This window comes from Armigeres subalbatus, chromosome 3 (genome assembly GCF_024139115.2).
Source record: "Armigeres subalbatus isolate Guangzhou_Male chromosome 3, GZ_Asu_2, whole genome shotgun sequence".
NCBI classification, from domain to species: Eukaryota; Metazoa; Arthropoda; class Insecta; order Diptera; family Culicidae; genus Armigeres; species Armigeres subalbatus.
Window position 1 is genome coordinate 128,475,673 of NC_085141.1, and position 23,250 is coordinate 128,498,922.

A 23,250-nucleotide genomic window follows, 5' to 3' on the forward strand; every position below is an offset into this window, starting at 1 on the left:
GTGGTGTAAGCGAACGAATAGTGGTAGATCGTGCTTAGTTCCTCCACTATTGGGTCTTTTACCCTAATACATACAGTCAAACCTCCATGAGTCGATGTTCTATGACTCGATATAGACTCAAGGAAGCAAATTATGCCATATCAAAAAATATTTTCTGGGTTACTGTGATGGTCCCTTCAAACGGCTTTCCAAAGATTTGCTATTCCTCATCTCGATATTTCCATAAGTCGATGGTCTCTTCAATATCGACTCATGGAGGTTTGACTGTAATTCAAAATCGTTTCGATTCTCTAAGAGGGCTTCTTGCTCTTTATCCCACAAATCATCTTCAGAAGAAGTGTTGGCATAGGTACAAATCCTAAATGCATTTGCATTAGTACAAAAAACTAAAGGCATTTGGTTTCTTCACCATGAAGCATCTGCTTTACCATGAAGCAGGCTCCAGCTGGTAGCTGATGGTTTCATGAATTCGTCAACCGAACCACTATGCAAAGCAATGGATTAATTTTGTGGAGGGACCCGTCATGTGATAGCACATGCTAATGACCAACAGGATGTGAAATTTTGTTGGAGTTTATCCGCATATTCCCTTACATTTCTGCCTACGGCGGCGGTGACGATGAAAGCTGACAGGGAGTTACTGGAACTTGATGAAATTATCCATGGGTAAGGAGTGTAACATGTAACATGTAGCAACAAGTGTCTCTCTCAGCGGTCTAAAAAAAATTCTCGAATTCAAAAAAAACCTCAAGCTCCCATGGTCATAGCATTCAAACAGATATCTCTAGGACATGTTAAATACGGTTCTGTTCTATACAAATTTGAGATCAAGACGGAATTGCTGTTATTTGGCAAAGCACGTGGTTTGATTTTGAGCGGGAAATTTTCCCTATCTTCAAACCCGGTGGCTATCTTGACGTTTACCTTACGTTTACGTTTACAGTCGAGTCTGCAAGAGTAATTTTACTATATCATCTCAGCATTCCTGGATTCAACTATCTTCACTGAAATATCTTAAAACAATGGTTTTGTCACTGTTCGTCAAACTGCTTGACTGGTGTGTACGGTTGACACTTGAGTGGGGTATTAACTCGAACAAAAGTTTATTTTGCGTTCATTTACGACCCGCTCAAACGTCATAATTTCTTACGGAAGCTCATTATGCGTTGGTCTATTATTGCATCTGTCAACTAAAAACACACTGCGGGTAAACTGCCTATTTTACGACATATTTACAAAAACTCCTTTAGCTTCTCTTGTATATAATGGTGGTCCAAACAAGGATCAATTTATTTCCAATAATGCGCATTTCCTTTTACTAAAAGCAGCAAAACCAAATATAGCACCTCGAGATCAAATTTCACTTCATTACTACTGACGCCAACGTCAGCCATTCGATGATTTACGGTTGAACGTTATAGGCGCCATCCATGCTTATAAATTTCTGCAGCGTCTCCCTTCTACGAGCACTGCTACCAACGGCAACGTTCTGCCATCGCTAAGTATTTATGAGCCCTCTCTCAGTGGTTTTGAAAAGTAGCGATTTAAAACAGACACCTGAGGAGGTTAACTAAGGTAGTGTAGGGATGGGATCACCCGACCTGCTTAAACCAAAACCCTTTCGCCAGTCCGTATCCCCCGGCCCGCAATTAAGCAATACATCAGGGGAGAACGCTCACGCCTATGCTAACGCACTCGATGTTATAACGCAACATCGACATCAAGGGTGGTAACCTCACCACCCGTCGATCGCAAGCTCTGATAGTAACCTATCGGTTTGTATTATAAACTCGCGTAGGAAACGAGCACCCCCACAACAAACGCCAGGCGTGAACCGCAATGCACATTGGTCCAGGTAGCATACAAAACGGTAATAAGTTGTTTAAGCCGAACATAGCAGAGATAGAAAAAACTTTGTTCTACAAATTTGCTCCTAACTGTGAGGGGCTTATTGAGGTTTTCATAAAAATTAGGGTGGGCCACATTTGAAAAAAATGAAAAATAAAACTTTTTCATACGCTGAGATACGGCTATACAATGTTCCGCGAAGTTATAGTTCAGCCAGATTCCAAGAATTTTGCTGAAAAAATATATTTCTCTAGCTCTTAAATTGACCGATTTAGAGCAATTTTCCCAAGTTTACTTAGGGTGACCCTCAAAAAAACAGTTTTTTTGCTCTAACTTTTTTGTTTCAAATTTCTCAGCAATGTGATGTTCAGAGAACTTTTTGAGCTTTGCAGGGTGTAACTTTTTATGGACTTAGCGTTGCCATATCTCATGTGGATCAAAAGTTATTTAGATTTTTCTTCGAACCTTTTCTTCTAACGGCTGCATCTATGATTGGCGCAAACATTTTTTCAATCTGCTTTCTCCACCGTACTCTACTACTTTCAGGCTTCATTTCAGGGTGTTTAAATCGAGGGGATAATTGAAAATAACCCCATATTATTGCAATGAAAAATTACCGTTTTTTCCATTTTCAAGCACTAATTTGCTATTTTTAAGTGTTTTGCTTCCATGGCTTACTTCGTGATATGGCAAACGCCACACCATTTTGTTATAGAGCCTGAGCAGAAGCTAATATCTTGAAAACAGCAGTTCTTATGAACTTGATATGAATAAGAGGTAACATGACAAAAAATAATAACAAAAATTAATATCCAAAATAAATACTTTAGGCATAACATTATCAGATATTTTAATACAAAACAAAAAATAATTATGTTTTGCCTTTGATATTGTAATAACAACATATGTTATGCTTTGAATATTTTGTATATTACTTTTTGTTATTTCGTATCTTATACATGTCAGTAATTTTCGCTGAGACCGAGCCACTATTTGCACGAGGTCTTTGAAAATGCCCAAATTTATGTTCATTAGAATGCTTTCGGCGAGTTTATTAGGGATCCGAGTTAAATTTTTCAGAAAGATGGACCCCTCGTTAGTTATGGACGAAATCACCTTTATGGACCCCTCGATTTTTGTCAATTCTTGATTCACCAAAACTGTCATAACTAAACTCCAACATTTCTCAACCGATCTTATGGATCAGCATATCGTTGGAAAGAAGAAGAGTGTATCCTCAATTTGCAATAATGGGGCAGCCATATTTGATTTGACTGCCATCTTGGATTTATTTTTTAAACTATTTTTCCGCTAGATTTGCAATCACCGATTTTGAATATCACCACATCGATGGAAATCTTAGCTTATATAGAGCTTTGTGTTCAAAAATCTCAGGTATATGTTTTTTCTATCAAAAGTTATGTACGATTCACCAAACTATTTTTAAGGCCCATCTGACGAAAGAACATTATTTATACAAACAATATGAGACTACGACATCAGTTCATTTATTTCATACACTATTCTATGCCAAATATATTTTGAAAATGAAAAGCATATCTACAGCAGTAATTTATTTGGAAGGCTCAAAACTTTAATCCAATACCAAATCCAATATGGCTGCCCCATTGTTATTATTGCAAATTGAGGATACACTCTTCCTCTTTCCAACGATATGCTGATCCATAAGATCGGTTGAGAAATGTTGGAGTTATGACAGTTTTGGTGAATCAAGAATTGACAAATATCGAGGGGTCCATAAAAGTGATTTCGTCCATAACTAACGAGGGGTCCATCTTTCTGAAAAATTTAACTCGGATCCCTAATAAACTCGCCGAAAGCATTCTAATGAACATAAATTTGGGCATTTTCAAAGACCTCGTGCAAATAGTGGCTCGGTCTCAGCGAAAATTACTGACATGTATAAGATACGAAATAACAAAAAGTAATATACAAAATATTCGAAGCATAACATATGTTGTTATTACAATATCAAAGGCAAAACATAATTATTTTTTGTTTTGTATTAAAATATATGATAATGTTATGCCTAAAGTATTTATTTTGGATATTAATTTTTGTTATTATTTTTTGTCATGTTACCTCTTATTCATATCAAGTTCATAAGAACTGCTGTTTTCAAGATATTAGCTTCTGCTCAGGCTCTATAACAAAATAGTGTGGCGTTTGCCATATCACGAAGTAAGCCATGGAAGCAAAACACTTAAAAATAGCAAATAAGTGCTTGAAAATGAAAAAAACGGTAATTTTTCAATGCAATAATATGGGGTAATTTTCAATTATCTCCTCGATTTAAACACCCTGAAATGAAGCCTGAAAGTAGTAGAAAAAGGTCGAAAAAACAGATTGAAAAAATGTTTGCGCCATTCATAGATACAGCCGTTAGAAGAAAACGTTTTTTTTCGAAGAAAAACCTCAATAACTTTTGATCCGCATGAGATATGGCAACGCTAAGTCCATGAAAAGTTGCGCCCTGCAAAGCACAAAAAGTGCTCTGAACATCACATTGCTGAGAAATTTGAAACAAAAAAGTTAGAGCAAAAAAAACTGTTTTTTGAGGGTCACCCTAAGTAAACTTGGGAAAATTGCTCTAAATCGGTCAATTTAAGAGCTAGAGAAATAATTTTTTCAGCAAAATTCTTGGAAACTGGCTGAACTATAACTTTGTGGAACATTGTATAGTCGTGTCTCTGCGAATGAAAAAGTTTTATTTTTTATTTTTTTCAAATGTGGCCCACCCTAACTTTTATGAAAACCTCAATAAGCCCCTCACAGTTAGGAGCAACTTTGTAGAACAAAGTTTTTTTCTATCTCTGCTATGTTCGGCTTGAGCAACTTATTACCGCTTTGTATGCTACCTGGACCAATGTGCAATGTCATCTATATCTATCTACATACAGAGGTCCCCGCAGCCCACCCGCGACGTTTTGACGTAAACTACGTCTAAGGGGAAGACTCGGATACAGGGTGACAAATGAAAATTTCCAAATCCGAGACCGTCACGAAATCATGTAAGATTTTGAACGTTAATAGCGCATTCATCTTTCGATGGATTTTCGAGATTTATATATCAATCGACTCGGAAACTCTCCACGAATTTTCCAGTTATATTGAAACATTTGATTATCAACGTTAAAGTAGGGTATTGGACCATTTTGGCAGCACCTCTTTTTCCCGTTCGCAACGTGAGTCTCATTCGACCGTCGTTCAGTGTAGTTGGTTTTTGGGCTCTTCTTTTTGTGCGGTGCTTCGCACCAGTTTGCCACAAAAAGTAGGGCCACAGCCAGTACTGGAATTTCTCATTTTCAATGAGAGATGTCACGCGATATTTACATATCTGCCCCTTTCAATATCTATGGAAACGCGAAGGATGAATGGCATGCTACAAAAATCTCAAAAAATATTTGTCCCGTGACAGGGCATGAAAGTGTGCAATATCTGCTTTATTTTTGTGTTTATTACCATTTTCAACTCGGCGAATTAAAGGAACATGATTAATTGATCGACAAGTCACTATTATTCGCATGTACCTATTGAAATAATTTAGAAATTTTAATTTTAAAATAAAGCACAACATTCTTTCATGGCTGCCTTTCATGCGAAATTGATCAAAGAACCCACGATTCTTTCATTTGGTCGCTTGAAATAGAAAAAGGCGTTTTGCTCTCTGTCTTATGACGATCACGACCTTTTCCAGTACTGGCCACAGCAGTGACTGCAGTCGGCGATATACATACAAGCGCATGTTTGTGCAAGGATAGGATGATCGATTGTTAGCAACGGCAATGTAATGTCATAATGCGATAATCGTAATGCAAATGAACAAACATTTTCGATTCAAAGATAACTTAGGAAAATGGTGAGCCATTTTATGATAAACTGCAAATTGTTAATTATATTTTTATTATTAAATATGCGCCAAAATCAAAAGAATTCGATTTTAATTCAGGAAGTTTGAATGCACTTCAGATACTCTGTGGGTACAATCATGCGGGGCTTATTGTAAACGGCTATAGCTTCGGAACGCATACTTTATTGAAACGGGCTATAGGTTACAATAGAACTATTACTTTCTAGCTCCCGGATCTAAGATTCTTGCAATTATATTAATAATATGGTTGCACGAGTATGTTATCCATAATGCCAGTGCCAGATAGTGGGAGTTAGATTGTAATAAAATAGCACAAATACCCTATTCCCGTCCGCAGCGTTTACTACTCTGGCGCATCTCAACCGAATGGCTTGGTTTTTGGTACCGTTCTGACTCAAATCCCGAACACTGGCGTTTTAGCGCCCTAAAACTAAAACTGGCATTGGTTTTCCGCACTGAGGATCAAGATAACAAACGAATTCTAACTCCTGTAGAGAAAATTACACGAATAAAGTTAAAATGGGCATTTAAAAGCTAAAGTTCGGAATATGAGTCATGTTCGGAATTTGAGTCAAAACGGTACATGGCTAGTATTTGTTGATTTCTAGTTGGCGCAACCGGGTTTTATCGACTCGCGCTTCTTTGTCGGACTCAACAATACGACTATCCCTTCTCTGCCAACTATTCCTCGTCACTCCAAATAACAGAAGGCGGAGATTCTGCCAAAGGTCCAAGGCTCGTATTCTTCCACCAGTGATGACTCGATTGGACAGAGGCACCTGTTTGTCCGTAGCCAGAGCAGAGATTCTTTGCAAGGTCCAGGGCCGATGGGTATCGTCTCGCATCTGCCGTAAAATCGCTAAATCGTGGTACACGCACTCACCAGTATTCACCCCCAGCAACAAACATATAGCACATCGATCACAGTAACTTATATATGCCCGAATTCTCTCACAATATGGTTACTGCAACAAGATTGGCTCAACGTGTGCTGCTTGGGATATCATAACCATGTAACGCTAGTGAGTTATTTTTATTTCAGAATAGTATTATTTAATAATCATACTCCACTATTTCCACCTACATATTACTACAAATAAACTAGAATAGTGGTCGAAAATTTGGAATGAAACTGAATCCCTACTAATTTTACTCTAAGTCGAATGCAACAGTTGGAATTGCGAAAAGCATTATTACCACTTGGGGTTTTAAAGTTAAAATTTTGTTATCGTACCGTCGTCGGGGAGACAACGGGTCAAATGGGGGTGACAATGGGTCACTGTTTCAACTACATATAATGCTTGTAGAATAGATTTAATGTATCTGAGAACAATTAAACTGAATTAAAAGTGACCTTTTTGAACGGTTTTGTTATCCGACCTCCAGACTGTCGGTGAGGGCTCGGACGTCACCCCTGACTACGGTATCCAACATTTTTTTATATTTTAAGTTATTGTAATTTTGTTCTAAACCAGTGACATAAGTAATCAAATGAATTATCTTAAAATATGACTACATTCCTCAATGCACCAAACTGTTCTACGTAGTTTACGTTGGGCGGTCATGTCTTGTACATAACCCTTCAGATTTTTTGTTGTTGGGGTGCACTGCATCTCAGTAGTCTCTACTGCAGCTGCTGGTGTCGCCTGTGGCCTCTAGCATTACATCATCCGCAAAGCCTTCTATTTTCACACCAGGGAGATTTAAGCGTAATACTCCGTCATACATGATATTCCACAGAACCGCTCCGAGGATCGATCCCTGTGGAATATCTGATTGAAGAATCGACTGCTGACCAGCGTCGGTCTCGACTAACAATATCATGTTCTGAAAGTAGCTTTTCAGAATCCTGCACAGATACCCCGGGACTCCCAAGCGATGCAGGGAAATAGCTATAGCTAGCGTTATTAAATGCATTCTTTACATCTAGTGTAATCAATGCACATTACCTAATATTTACCTCTTCTATTCAAACCGCTATCTTAGCCGCTTCCGTTATCGACCGAATTGCTTCGATGGTAGAACGGCCGTTACGGAGCCCATACTGGTTGCTCGATAAACCACCTGCACACTCCGTATAGTCCGACATTCTATTCAGGATCCCCCTCTCTAACAACTTACCAGTTGTGTCGAGTAGGCAAATTGGTCTGTATGCCAAAAGGCTCTCCCGGGGATTTCCCAGGCTTTGGCATCAACTTCTGCCGTTTCCAACGATCTGGGAAGTTTCCTTCGTCCAGCAACGTTGGAGGCAGCTCCTGAACATATCTGGATCGACAAGAATCGCGTTAGGAATAGAGTCCGGTCCTGGTGCCTTATTTAGCTTAAGTTTTCTTGCAACGGCGATAAGCAAGGACAGCAAGGCAACATCAGTCTTATTCTCGTGTACCGACTGTTGTAGCAGCGCTTGCGCTGATTGAGATTGAGATTTAGCTGAGCTACTGGCATGCCCGAGCCCGTCTGGAGGCCGGACATGGGTGTTTGTTGTCTGTGCCAAGACTACAGATCAAACACCTCGGTACGGCCTGGGAGGTGTGAGCTTTGTGACCTTCAGTTCCACACCTCCGGCAAAGACGACTCCGATCAGGACCTTTGCAGTCATATGACTTATATCCGTAATCGAAGCACTTGAAGCAGGCCTGAGGTTGGTGGTTTGCGCTCACCGAGCATACCGACCAACCTACCTTCAACTTGTCCTTATCCAGTATCTTCTTGGCGTCAGCCACAGGTACCTGGAATGAGTCAACAAAACCAGTGAGTTCAAGCATAACCTTACCGCAACCGAATCGCGATATCCTGGATTTCTACGCCAAAGTGATCTCTCTATGCAGCTACCAGCTCACCGGCTTCGGTAATTTCGTCCAGGCCTCGGCATTGGATTACCTCTACTGGGCATAGGGCTCTCACCTAAACCGCATCACCCAGCACCTCTTCTGCCAACTTTTTATACGCGGAATTCATCTCGCCCTTCTTCGTTCTGCGGATGCAGTTGACATCATCCCCCCTAGGCCAGAAAGCTTTTTATAGCCTCGCAAAGCCTTCAGAACGTCACCATAGCTCTTACCATCAGCCTTGACGATAATTGCTTTGCCTCTGTCCTTCCTGCCATGACCATTCGAAGATGTGCCCTTTCCTCTACGGGCATTCCCCTTCTTGGCAAAGGGCGCCTTCGCCTTCTCTACTGCTTTTCGCTCCTTCTTCACCTTTATGGAATTCACAACTTCCCTCCAGGACAAGCCTTCCTCCCGGCGAATTTCGGTAGTCCTCGTAGAAGGAGGAACTGGTTTCCGTCGTTCCTTAGAGTCGGCAACCTGCCCAATTTTCTCCCGACGGATCTTAGTAGCCTTCTTCTCGTGCAATACCGGCTTGGCGCTAGCTCCCTTCAGGTCGGTTGCGCAAGGATGTTATCGATCATTTAGTAATTTGCGTTCGATCATTTAGTAATTTGTAAATAACTCATTCCAAAAGCTGAATTTCAAAATGTGTTGTATGGTGGACTTCTAGTGCGAAGGTTTTTCTACAACTCTGCCAAATAGTTGGTTGTTTGAATTCCACTAGTAACGGAGTTATAGCTATAGTTTCAGTCTCTTAGACTAAATGATAACACAATTCCAATCATTTAGTTTAGGTTACTGCAACTAGCGCTATAAATCCGTTATTAGTTGATTTCTAACAACGAACCATTAGGCAAAGTTCTAGAAAAACCTTCGCACTAGAAGTCCACCATACAACACATTTTGAAATTCAAATTTTGGAATGAGTTATATACAAACTACTAAATGATCGAACGCAAATTACTAAATGATTAATAACATCCTTGCGGTTGCCATACTGACCTTACTAAGCTTTGGAGTTGCTCCAGTAACAGCCATGCGTCTGCGGAGTTCTGCAGTCTGGCTTTCTGCCAGCTGCTTTTCTACCGTAAGGACTCGAATCTTCTCCTCGGCTTCCTTCTTGGCCTCCACCGCTTGGCTCACTGCCAATTCTTTCTCCTCGGTAAGTTGGCGAATCTTTCGTTCCGCCTCCTTACTTGCCTGCAGCAAGGACTTCCACTCCTGATTTGCCTCTATAACCATGTTGCAGAGGGTCAGCACGGACTTCTTAGGGTCCTTGCTGTACTTCCCACCGTTGTCCAGAAAGGACATGATTACGTCCGTTACGTCTGTAATCATCTCCATTTTCTGGCCTCCACTCTCCTTGTGACTGGTCATCACTTCAGTGAGGTCAGGTAGCTCGTTACCCCGTTACGTTGGGATATGGATACTTGGAAGTAGTGCGTAATGGTGTAAATCCGGCCATATCGTCGGTAAGCGGGTGGCAGTGGGTGGTACCCGCACACCCCCAAGTGGTGCACATGTGGTGCAAGCGAATGGGATTTGGGGGTATTACTCGTAATACCCCCACAAAGTGAGGGACCGAGTGTATGGGTGAGCAAACAAGTAAGACTCGCATGGTACGCATTATCGCTAGTGTTGGAATGACTGAAGTCTGGTGAGGCCTGGCAGGAGGGGGGGATGCTTCTGCGGCACCTCAGAAATTGGAGACATGTAAGGTAAGTGGTACCACCTCGTTGCAGGATGGGGAGACCACCACACTGACTGAGGACTATCTGGGCTTCGGAATATCAATAGGTGGGTGCTGCCTGCAAAGCACCTGTCCGAGACCTATTGGCAGCATCAAAGCCCGGGTAGGTGAGTGTTAGGCACGCGTGACGTGCCGGGTGTTCCACGCCCAAACGATGCACAGGAGGTGCACAGAGTGGATATAAATGGGAGATGGGGGTATTACAACCCCCACTGAGTGAGAGACTGAATGTCAAGAGAGTGGTGCACAAGTGGTGCAAGCGATTGGGACTGAATGTATGAGCGAGCACACAAGTCAGACTCGCATGGTACGTATGGTCAGAGTGGCTGCTTAGGCAGTAGTGTGATCCGGCTGCCAGGGACGGATTGAGTGAAGTCTCGCTAGGCCTGGCAGGAGTGTCGGGGGGCAGATACCTCTGCGGCACCTCAGAAGTAGGGGACACGAAAGTCTCGCTATGACTGGTAGGAGTGTCGGGGGATGCTTCTGAGGCACTTCAGAAATAGTAGACATGAAAGGGTCTGCCTCGTAGCTGAGGTAGGAGCGGCATAGGAGCCAACAACCTAGGGTCGTCTCCGGCCTGGTAGACAAATGGTGCCACCCTGTTGCAGGACGGGGTGAACACCATACTGAATGAGGACTGTCTATGTTGTGAGATGGCGGCATGGGGTACCCCCTGCAGGGTACCTGTTGGTCCTCTTGCAATCATTCAAGCGGCATAGGCAGGTGAGTGTTGGGGCACATGTGGTGCCAGTGTGTCTTGTGCAAATGTGTTGCATGGGGAGTGTCGGAGAGTTGAGGCGCATACGTGCACTTGTGTACGTCATGGAGGGGGCGCAATGCCCAATAGTCATCCCCCGAAGTATTGCTTAATTGCGGGCCGGGGAATGACTGGAGAGGTATTACCCGCCAACCCGTCACGTTCCCCGGTTAAATGGGTGGCTTAAGCGCCACTCCGTAAAGGAGACCACCCACCAGTTTAAGGTTTGCCCGACCTAAGACTATCCAGAGGGTAGGATCAATGTTTCCCGTAATCGAGGAGGGAAGTGATTGGTTGTCTCAAAACTGTCATACTTAGCGTGAGCATATCGACGCCGCAAGACTCTAAATCACATACGTGCAACTATCAGAACCGCTCCAAAGACAAATAACCGTTTACAATAAGTTTCATCACTGACACAGCTCCTCACAATCAAACAAATTAATCACGCTTTTGATTAAAAAGTTATCACGACTACAAGATCGACACGAATGAGTCGTCCGCGAAATGACATGAGAACCCCTATCTGATGGTTTACGGTTTGTCTACATTTACGGGATTTCACTTTATCACGTTCGAGACGAATAGCAGTATGCTAATTTTCTACATTCAAACAAGCAATGCAACAAACGAAACTTTCTAGGGGAAGTGGGGGTAGCACGCCCATAGGGGTTAAAACGCGCCACCCCTGAATAAGGTTAAATATCCCCATTTTGATTATTTTCAATAGTCTATACGATAAAGCAATGAAAAATATTGCCATTGGATACATATATTTCATGATTTTTCTCTAGTTATACATGAAAAACTCGAAAAAACGATTTTTGCGTGTTTTGATGCAATTTTAGCTCGGTGGAATTTAGTCTTTCTGTCGCTGTTATACATTGATAAATTAATAATTGAGCCATGAGCCATGCTGCTTACTCGTGTTCTTTATGTTCCACACGAAATCGTCGTCAAAAATGGTTTTAAAACGATTTTATGGGCCTTCAAACTTCTGAGGTCGGTGTGGGGCATTACGCCCATGCTCATTTCGTATGACCGAAACAGCTGAAACATTCGGTTAATTGCCTTAATGTAGGCAATTAAAATGAAAATCAGTACGATAGGCACATGCGCGTTTTAACCCATCCACTGGCGCATCTCACCCCGCATGGTTTCAAAATCATTTTTTTTCGGGTGCTTTTTAAAAATCAAATTTCTGTGCAATAAAATGGACAATTAGATATCTGTTATCGGTGGTCAGTCGCAGATATGCTGTTCTTCAGTATGCGCTGATGAAAACTGGCTGAAATGGTGGTTTTCATTGATAAAAATGGCATTTTCCTTAACGTGGGCGTCCTACCCCCAGTTCCCCTACAGATAACAAGAGAGCTTTATTTCATTCCGTTTATTCCTGTTCTTCGCCTAGGCGTAGTTTCTTCCCCCTTTTAACATCTAGCTACATATTATCGCATTCTATCTATTCCCCAGCAACCTACCGTGTATCGTGCGTGTTGTTTGTGCGGTATGGTATGCTCATTCACTCGCTTACTTGGTACCAATCATTTAACGGAGGCAATTGTGTACGTGAAATTTATTGCCTCATGCGCATGGACGTTCACAGTACAAAAAATGCATGCAAATACTCACGAGCTAGGTTTTACGTGGATGGTGGATGGTGATGAGTCGGCGGCTGAGCACACAGAGCTGCTTACGCACTACTCCGGCCCGATGTCGACGGCTTTACGTGTCGAACGATGTTTGGTACCACTCTCTCACCTGGCGCGTGGTCTTACGCTTGAACGCGGCACATGCGTCCGTTCGTCGAACAATAGTTCTCGCTGCTGTTGGCTGGACGCTGATGGTTTGATGAGCCAGCCTGTCTAGGGCGCGTAAAAGAAACGTGACGCGGCCCTCTTCCGGCCACGTGTGCCCCGGGATTACCTCGACGCCGACGAGTGGGGTCAAAAGCGGTCTCTAATGGGATGGTGGTGTAACGGCAAATGGCTTCGCTGCCTCGCACCTAATCAAAAGAAACGCACACGCACTTTTTGGTTGGGGACCTATCTAGGTTGCTAATATTTGCACTTTTACCTTTCTTATACTAGGTACACACACTGCCGCCACTTAGATCGAACAAATTACAGATTGACGATCAACTAGGGGAACAAAGGGGGAAAAGTTAGCACATCATACAAAAAGCTATCACGTCACAAACTAACATTTTAAATTGCACCAAGACGCGAAACAAATACGGACCACTTTTGCCTCTTCCACTGATCGAATCGAAGTGATCGATTAGAGTTGGGAAATGCCTCAGATTAACTGCGAATCTGTAAAATAATCCCCAGTTGCCGTGATATTACCCGAAGACAATATCACGTACGCTAATTCTTGCAATTGAATATAAAAGATTTAGCGGGCATCGCGACATCTCTTTCTGACGGCTTTCAAACATCCAGTCAAATCCTCTCCGATCTTGGAAGTAGAGTCCAAAGTCGAATAAGGAAGGTCAATGCATTTTGAATGGCGCATTTGCGAGCTGTTGTTCCTCTATTCAAGCTAATTTGCATAGCGAAATGATGCGCGGTTGGCTTGGGTCTCATGTTTAGCGCGTGTATTAACTATTTCCGAAGGCGTAAGGTGTGCAGTTGTGTGGAGACTAACTTAAGGGATCTAATTACGAAAAACGAACATTCGTGCAAAGTTTTTTAACTAATGAAATTATATTATAGATTTTCCACAGCACATCCAAGATATTTAACAAAAAAATGGTTTTCGTACGGCCGAGTTGCCGAATAATATGCAATTAATTGTTAAGAAAACGTAATTGTTACAGAGAAAGGAGTTGGTTTTAGTGGGTTGGGAGTGGTGATCCATCCCCACACTACCTGGGTTCGCCTCCCCACCTCGCCCACCATCGTTAAAAAAAGTAGCTCCGTCCATCTTGATATCGATGGGCGGCTCCTTCGACCTGCCACGATCTCCTGTATCGCCTGCCCCTGGCGATCGGTGGTGCGACCTATTAAGGCCACTTCGTCTAGCGAAGGGATCCACCCTTTCATCAGACGCTTGTCCATCTCCACTCAAATTTGTTTTTTTTAGTTTGGTCGACATTTTGGTCCCAAGAGCTGCGCGAGAAAATAGGTCCGCCACGCCAGAGCTCCGCAATAACGTGATAAGGGGACGTTACACTGTGGAGGGTGCCCAGGTACCCCACAGGTACCGTTAGCGGCCTGCTATTTATTTCACCCCTCAGACCATGCATCCCCTTGGCACGGGTCGCTTGATACCGTAGGATTAGGAGTTAGGGGACGTCATATTATTAGCTGCACTGAAGTGCTCCTGAGGGGCCCTCCTTAGCCGTGCGGTAAGACGCGCGGCTACAAAGCAAGACCATGCTGAGGGTGGCTGGGTTCGATTCCCGGTGCCGGTCTAGGCAATTTTCGGATTGGAAATTGTCTCGACTTCCCTGGGCATGAAAGTATCATCATGTTAGCCTCATGATATACGGATGCATAAATGGTAACTTGGCTTAGAAACCTCGCAGTTAATAACTGTGGAAGTGCTTAATGAACACTAAGCTGCGAGGCGGCTCTATCCCAGTGTGGGGATGTAATGCCAACAAGAAGAAGAAGAAGAAGAAGTGCTCCTGATAATATGACCAGATTTACACCGCTACACACTGCTCAAAAGTATCTATATCCCCAGTGTAACGGGGAGCCTTTCCAATCCCTAACAGCAACCAAATGATAGTTCGCATGATCCAAAGTACTACCAACGCCAACCAACGCCATTTGATATTTTGATAGTTTTATTCTAAACGTGTGTTTTAAACTAACGCTACATTCTGGCACCACAAAAAAAGCGATATTTACTAATTAAATCGTCAGACAAGTGAAGCTTTGTTCATCATAATGTCCACACGGTCCCATCGTGTCCAACACTCTCCTGTCGTTAGATTTGAGCGGAATCGTGATCCGGACTGTTAACAGACAGGGTATAACAAGCAACATTTTCACTCCCCGTCGAATGCAAAAAATCAGCCCCAATGAACCTACCTAAATAAACGTAACATGAACTACAAATAAAACGATAGTTTAAAAACTATTACCTATTTTTCATTTTATGATAACTATCCTTGTTGGTTGCTGGCCAGAGCTATGCTGGACGCCCTTTATGAGATGGGAACTCACCATTTCGTATTCCTCGTCTTATAGATAGGACATTATTTTATGTCCTGAAAATCGGATAACAATTGATTACATTTATTACTTTAGACCAATGAATTTGATGAATTGTCACCAGTCCTACTAAATACTGTGTAAAAAATAAAAAATAAATAAAATAATTTTGGTTTTGTACAAAGATCACAATCAACTTTTACCACGCTTATCATCTCGGTATCAGGCTAAAGAATCTCATTTGTTTTATTAACAATCGCCTAAACTTTACCACAACAAAAATTAATGAAGGAATGTTTTGCCTTAACATATGGAATACCAGAAAAAAAATTTTTTGGGATTGATTTTTTTTCTGTTGATCTAAAAATAAACATGAAGGCCGTATTATGCTGTATTTTACCTCATAAACCCCAGCGAGCGGGCAGTGGTCTGGCCAAAAGTTTCGCTTATTCTTCTGATGCTGCTTCTTAGTTGTTTTGTTCGTCACCGGACGGGCTCGCCCAAGTCTTGGAGCAGAAGGGTGCACTCGTGGCAGAGCAACTCTGTGTGTATTTGCCAACCCTCGACTGGGCGTCCGTCTCTCCAAGCCCCAAGGCTAGTTCGGTGGCGGACCGACCAGGGAGCTGCTGATGGTGTATTAGAAAGTTAGCACAAAATGGAAAACTGAAACTATACATTTTCTTAGCACTGTGGGTACGAGGCATGGTCCATCCACAAGGGAAATTTGTGTACGTTTTGGGAGGACGGCAAAGTTTCTAAAATGAACGTCCGGAAGTGAGAGCGGGCGTGGGTGTATGTGTGGTTTGCACGAAAAACCAAGATGAAAAGTTTTCTCGTTGGAGAGTTTGGTTTTCCTGTAGCTAAATGAACTCATGTCGCTCGGTGAGCCATTGCTGCAATGTTTGAAATATGTAGAATGGATGGCTAACTGGGATGGTCCAACCGGAAGACCATGTGTTTGGGGTAATAGAGCAAAAGTTGTATCTTATTTTGCACGTTGTTCAATAGCGTATAAATTACGAAAAGTTAATATGATTGCAGCTTTATTCTTATCTATATCGTTATTCGTTTTAAAATTACAATCTACAGCATCAGCTGCATCATAGTACGACTAAGGAGAATTATCCTTCTGGAATTACTACCAGCGTATTATAAGTGATTACAATAAGTACCCCTCCTTGCAATGACCACTGAAAACGAAATGTTACTTTGAGAATTCCTATTTACATAATACGGATTGTTTATCCCTGATCTCTTGCAGCTGGGCTAATAAAAAGTCAGCAGTCCAACAGTATTGTATTTCTATACCCATGAAACTGACTTAAAAAGTGAAAATGAATAAGTATTGACACCTATAACAGATATAATACATACATTTTTATTTATTTGGTCTGTTTAGAGATATTGAATAAATTTGTGTGGTGATTTGCAGCCCACAATCCAAGATATGGTCGAAATAAAGTCGCATAAAACAATTTTGTGTGATCGGGATAACGCTAAATACGTATTTTCGAGTTTTAGATTTAAGCGATACTCATGCACAGCTAGAAAAAAAAACAATAATAGATCAATACGTAACACACCTGCGTAACACATACAAAGTAAAAATATAGACACGTCCGATAGAAGGGCCAAAAAATGACAATCGTTTTAAAATAAGAACAAGTTTAAGCTGAAGGCTTAAGAGGCAGAATACGTAGAGTAACTGCCAAAACCTATATTGCTTTCTAATAATTTATAAAGAACTCAGAGTAGTTTCATAAGTTTCTTGCTCTTTCCTTTATTTGTGAGAAGCAAAGACTTGAACTGGCATACACAGTACTCCTACCTCATTTGATCTCACCGCTTGGCAAAAAACATCAAAGCACCGACGAATAACCGATCCGCGATCGACATTATTGAAATGTCTGTAGCTCATAATGAAAGTCATTTAAAATCAACCCTTTTGAAGCACTACTTTTGGTATCAATTATGCGCTCATTCAACCGCCCCATTGTTCCAACGCATGGACCCTCATATCGAAACCAAAGGATCCGAGCACGTAGGCACTTCTGGTGAGCTCAGGTGCCGTAGTAGGATTTTAATTTCAGCCTGCAACGTCCAAATCTCCACTGAGATTACCAAAACCCCAACTAAAACCGACCGACGGCGACAGACGATGGCAGTGAAAGCAGACACACAACGCGATCCGTTCTAATAGAAGGGGAGTTACAAGCGCAGCTTCGTATAAATCATTTTTATGTCCCGAATGGGTTACAATGGGTCCTTCTAGTACGTATGTAGGAGGAGACTCTACGTCCGAACTACTTTTTAGATACCCATAAGGCAGCATAAGATGTAAGACAATACGAGTAGGGAAATGGAAAACAACCAACGACCACTTATCAAAGATGTCGCCCGGAAATGACGGCACCATGCTGAGCCGTGAACGATGGCATCTACAAAAGTTAGAACCCAGTTTACACGATTCTTTGGATTGAGTTTGATTCTTCTCAGAAGCTGCGATTGCGGGATTAATTATCGTTTTAATTGCAATATTTTGTCCGGCAGAGCGGTCAAAGCCCACGAATTTTCCCATTTTAGGGTGGAATAGAGGGAAACAGCGAATCAGGAAAAGGGTGCGATTTCGAGCAGCCTCTCAAAGGGTTGTTGGTATCCTGCTGTCGCTGAAGACGGATGATGAGGAGGACCATACGATGACAGAGAAACGGGTGGTCGACAGTCACACAGTGTCGGGTCTCCATACCAACACCAGATGAAAACTCCGAATAATTATTATTTTCCTAGATATCTTGAGACTTCAGTGTGATTCTCTTGAACTTATTCTCATCAAGTCGAGTAATCGACAAAGCGTTATAGTCAATCCGAAAAATGTGCATCATTTATTGTCACTGTCACTGTCTATTCATATCACTGTCACAAGATCTGAATTAGGCAATTCTCATGGGTCTGGTCGCCTCTCGGACACTGTGGGCCGCTTCGGTAGTTAGTTCAGCGCCAGCCAACGACCGCCGTTGCCGGCCGGAGTCATTGCAGCAATAGAACAATGGTCCACATACCGAAACGATGCTCACCACTCATATTAGGTGGAAATGGAGCACGTCCCTCGCACGAACCTACGTACTTCACGTCTGCATGTAGGATCGGACTGCATTGTGCGATTTCGAGTGTTGTGTCGTGCAGCTATGGCCGTTTTGAGTAGGTATAGGGCTAAAAGGGTGGACTATGGCGGCCGTGACTTTGCCATATTTGCGCTGCGTGTGGGGGGGCGCGGAAGGTGCCGGTGGTAGGTGGACAGAAGGACAAGAGCCATGCTCGGTAGATTTGTGCGGCGGAAAAGCAGTGTTCCGTTCCGGCGACTCATTTGAATAAATTATTTCGAAGAGGGTGCTAAAATAATCTACAGACGGCGTCACCATTAGCTATCATGTGTGTGAATGGAGATGCTAGGCCATACGCGAAGGTAGGGTGAATTCCAAAAGCGAGTGGAGTGAGTTTTGGACCGATTTGAATATGGCATTTGCGATTTGCTCATGGCTGCAAGGTGAATATACAAAAAAAAATCTATTGTGTGTTAATTAGAATGCTAGAAAATATGATTGAAAAAATCAATAGTCTCTATACATTATTCAATTAGGAAAGATGTCTAACGACTGTGACTAACTTTTCTGTTATTGACAGAAACTGCATCGTTCAAATGTTCTGACAAACGAGATACAAGACTTGGCTCAAACAATATTTTCATTCTTAGTGCCTTATAAAATGGCAAAAATTACGTCATCTATTATACGGTTATACGATAAAGTTCAACCTCCAGAAAAAAAAATGCAAGATTTTAAACTGTTTCACAACCAAATTTTCATAAAAATCACAAACGTGTTTTTTTCTTTTGCTCAACTAAGTAGTTTCATAATTAACTTACTTGTTTTTGCACATTGAACAGATGGACGAATAACTAACAAACTATTTTAGCATTCATATTAAATTCATAATTTTTATTAGTATAGTGATACGACTGACTAAAAGCTTTTGGGACAATATTTGGAGCACTGCCAAATTACAGCGTACGATTTTCATTTGAAGCAGTCCCCATTATAATCGCTCTTCGCCTTTGACCTCGTTACAAAACAATGCACATTGTGCATTTCCTACCCAAGATCACACCGCGGAGTGCATCGATTAATTTGGTCGTTTTTCCATAGACATCCATCCATTCATTCGACAGACCATAAAACTATCTATGCCTTTAGAGAATTGGATGTCATTGCCATCAAATTATTTCGTTTATTTTGTGACACAAAGAATACACTATTCGAACACTCACCCAAGCCAATTTAGCTAAATGTGGTCATGAAACTATTGTTCTAATGCTGGTTTTCCATTATAGCATCCAAATGAGTGCTATAATGGATTTTATGCAACCCATTTGAGTTGCATAATGTTTAATATAGCACCCATGTAATTGGTATGGAATAGTAGGTCGTTTTATCACTCAAACGCCAGGTAATATGATAAGGTAACCAGGTAATATGATAAGGAATTGAAAAAATATTTTTTGGTACTTTTGTTCCCAAGAGTCCCTTTGGAAAAAAAAAACGCAATTTCGTCAAAACCAAATATACAAGAAAGGCAAAGCATTTTTCACGCTAATCACGCCATAATCTAACACAGGAGATTCAAAATAATTAATATTCAAATGGGAAAATATACGAATTACAACTGAAAATCCATCCATCTTCCACTTGAAACTTACGATCTGTTCGTAAAACAGTATAAAAATGTTACAGCATTTATGATGTAACAAAAAGCTTCAAAGCAAAAAGTTCAATTCGACTCATTTTATCATCACTTTTTATTACAGGTATTCGTAACTATGGATCTTGTATTTAATATTGCTTACAAGAAAAAGTTGGATGAAAAATTGAACATACAAATATGAGTTCAAATATTTCCATACTGAGTAATTTCCAGATTTTTTAACTGTGAAGTAAGGAATGATTTATTTTTTATTTTTATCAGCTTTTTTCACTTCGCCAGCCCATATCTTTTGACTGAATACACATAACGCTTCAGTATTGATTCTCTTATCTAGGTGTGATATATAAATTAGGCAAATTGGAAATAGTAAACTTTGTATTAGCGGCTACCTTTTTTCACCATAGTGCAACGTACGGCCCGCGGGCTAAAAGCGGCCGTCGGTTTCATTTTTTGTGGCCCACGGAGTGTGAGAACAAAATACTTCATAACCGGCCCTAAAGTCTTTTGTCGGTCGTCGAATATTCGCGGCAGACTTTTAGTGCTTGGGTAGAGATTTTTGTGCGAAAATAATTGCAAAGTTTGTTGTCAATCCATTTATTTGTACGCTCAATTAATAGCGATCTTACCAAGTGCTAGAAGCAGAGCATTAGTGATTAATCATAGATTTAATCATGATTAATGAATAATGGGTTATTTAATCATTATTCATTAATCATAATCATACAAAAAATACGATTTAATCATTAATCACTAATCGTTAATCATAGAATTTTAAACTTAATCATTAATCACTAATCATATTCATAATTGTTTTGAGTTTATTCATTAATCATCAATTTTAATCATTGCATACATCGCTTTTATTCAATAATCTTCAATCATAATCATATAATTTCTATACCTTTTAATAACCCAATTTGAAAGAAAGGTTACTTGCATTTTGATCACTATGCAAATCATTCAATTTGATTATTCATAATCATTAATCATTAATCATATCGATCGTTAATCATTAATCATACACATATTGTGTCAACATTTAATCATGATTGATAATCGTTAATCATACTCCAAACGTTTTATTCATTAATCATAATCGTTAATCATTGTCAAAAATTAATTTAATCGTTAATCATAATCATTAATCATTGTCAAAAACGAATAAATCATTATTCATAATCTTTAATCATAGAGTTGAATGATTTAATCATAACAAATTTAATCATTCATTGGAAGCTTTACTCATTAACGCTCTGGCTAGAAGATAGTGATTATTTATCTGAGTAGCACAGTTTTGAACCGGAAAAACTGCGTTAAAGTTTTGTGCATTTGAAGTCAATTAAAAAGGAACACAAATGCAGACAACCATCGACGGAATCAGTGCAAGGAATAAGGCAAGAAGCCACACTCGGCGGACGCTTTAGGTGTGACGGAACAGAGTCACTCGCGGTTGACGGGTTCGCCATCAACGGAATAAAAATCAATTAATTGCATATTATTCGGCAACTCGGCCGTACGAAAACCATTTTGTTGTTAAATATCTTGGTTGTGCATATGCACAGCACATGTTTCGAAATGGACAAATTGTTATAAAATTTGCGAAAAAGAATCCACGTGTCTTGTAGGGACTCGAACCCTCAACCTCCTACTCTCTAGGTAGGAGTGATAACCACTACACAACAAGACCACTTAAAGGTCACGTTTGCGGAAAAGCCATCAGAATCCGAGTCCGAGTACCAACCTCCGCCGCGGTTAGCTCTTTTTGCAAATTGAATATCTTTCGGATGCTTGATTTGTCCAATCTTCACATGCGCTTTACTGTTGTATATGCACTTTGTTGAGGGTTGAGGGTTCGAGTCCCTCCAAGACACGTGGATTCTTTTTCGCAAATTTCATATCAATTTGTCCATTTCGAAACATGTGCTGTGCATATGCACAGCCAAGATATTTAACAGAAAAAAATTGCCAGATTAAAGCGATTCGGATCGTCAGATTGAACAACTCAAGCGCTGTGAAATCATCAAAGAAAATGAGGTGGAAGCCCTCTGTGCGAAGGCTCGAGAAATTTTGGTTGAGGAAGGGAACGTACAACGGGTGGATTCTCCGGTTACGGTTGGGCCGACATACACGGCCAATTTTATGATCTGAAAGAACTGTTAAAAGTTGGAGGCGATGTACCTTAAACGAACTATCTGTTCATGGGCGATGTCGTGGATCGCGGGTATTACAGCGTGGAAACGTTTTTACTGCTGCTGGCACTAAAGGTGCGTTATCCGGACCGCATCACGCTGATTCATGGCAACCACGAATCACGTCAAATTACACAAGTTTACGGCTTTTATGTATCCGAAAGTATGGCTCGGTAACGGTTTGGCGTTATTGTACGGAAATCTTCGACTACTTGTCGCTGTCGGCGATAATCGATGGGAAAATTTTCTGCGGCGGCTAATCGGCTTCGATTCAGTATTTAGACCAGATCCGTTTTATCGATCGGAAACAGGAATTTCCGCATGACAATCCCATGTGCGATTTGTTGTGGAGTGACCCGGAAGATACGCATGGCTGGGGAGTTTCGCCTCGAGGAGCCGGTTATTTGTTCGGGTCGGACGTTGTCCCGCAGTTCAATGCAGCGAATGATATCGACATGATCTGATATCATGCATCAACTGGTTATGAAAGGCTACAAGTGGCACTTTAATGAAACGGTTTTGACTGTTTGGTCTGTACCTAAGTACTGTTACCGATGCGGTAACGTTGCAGCAATTTTGAAATTAAACGAAAACCCACAGCGCGACTGTACGATTTTCGAAGTGGGTCCGCAAGAGAGCCGTGGAATACCGTCGAAGAAACCACAGGCTGACTATTTCTTATAAAAGCGGACAAAAGCCTAACGAAGTACGAACAGCCAGCACCGCCATCATAACGGTGATCGACGATAACGTATTTTGAACGAACATGGGGTTCCCTTCCCGGCCGCTACATACTTAATGAGGAACACGAATTTCACATAACCTTCCACTCGGCGCGCCCAACAATTGTTCTTTTATGTTCATTCTTCCGATAGTCTGAATTCTGTCCCTTTTCGACATCCTTTTCCTACTACCAGCAAACATCAGTAATTGAAGGAGATCGACATGAAAACGCATTAAAATCAAGAACATACAACATTTTGTAATAAAATAGTTTATAACATAAAGTGATACAACAAATAATAATCTTGTAAGACAATTAAAGCTTGTCTGTCTTGT

At 41.2% G+C, this 23,250-nt stretch overlaps 1 pseudogene; it reads left to right on the forward strand.

Annotated features, from left to right (window-relative positions):
* Window positions 1–12,692: 12,692 nt before the first annotated feature.
* Window positions 12,693–23,005, forward strand: LOC134221978 (serine/threonine-protein phosphatase 4 catalytic subunit-like; annotated as a pseudogene).
* Window positions 23,006–23,250: the final 245 nt, after the last annotated feature.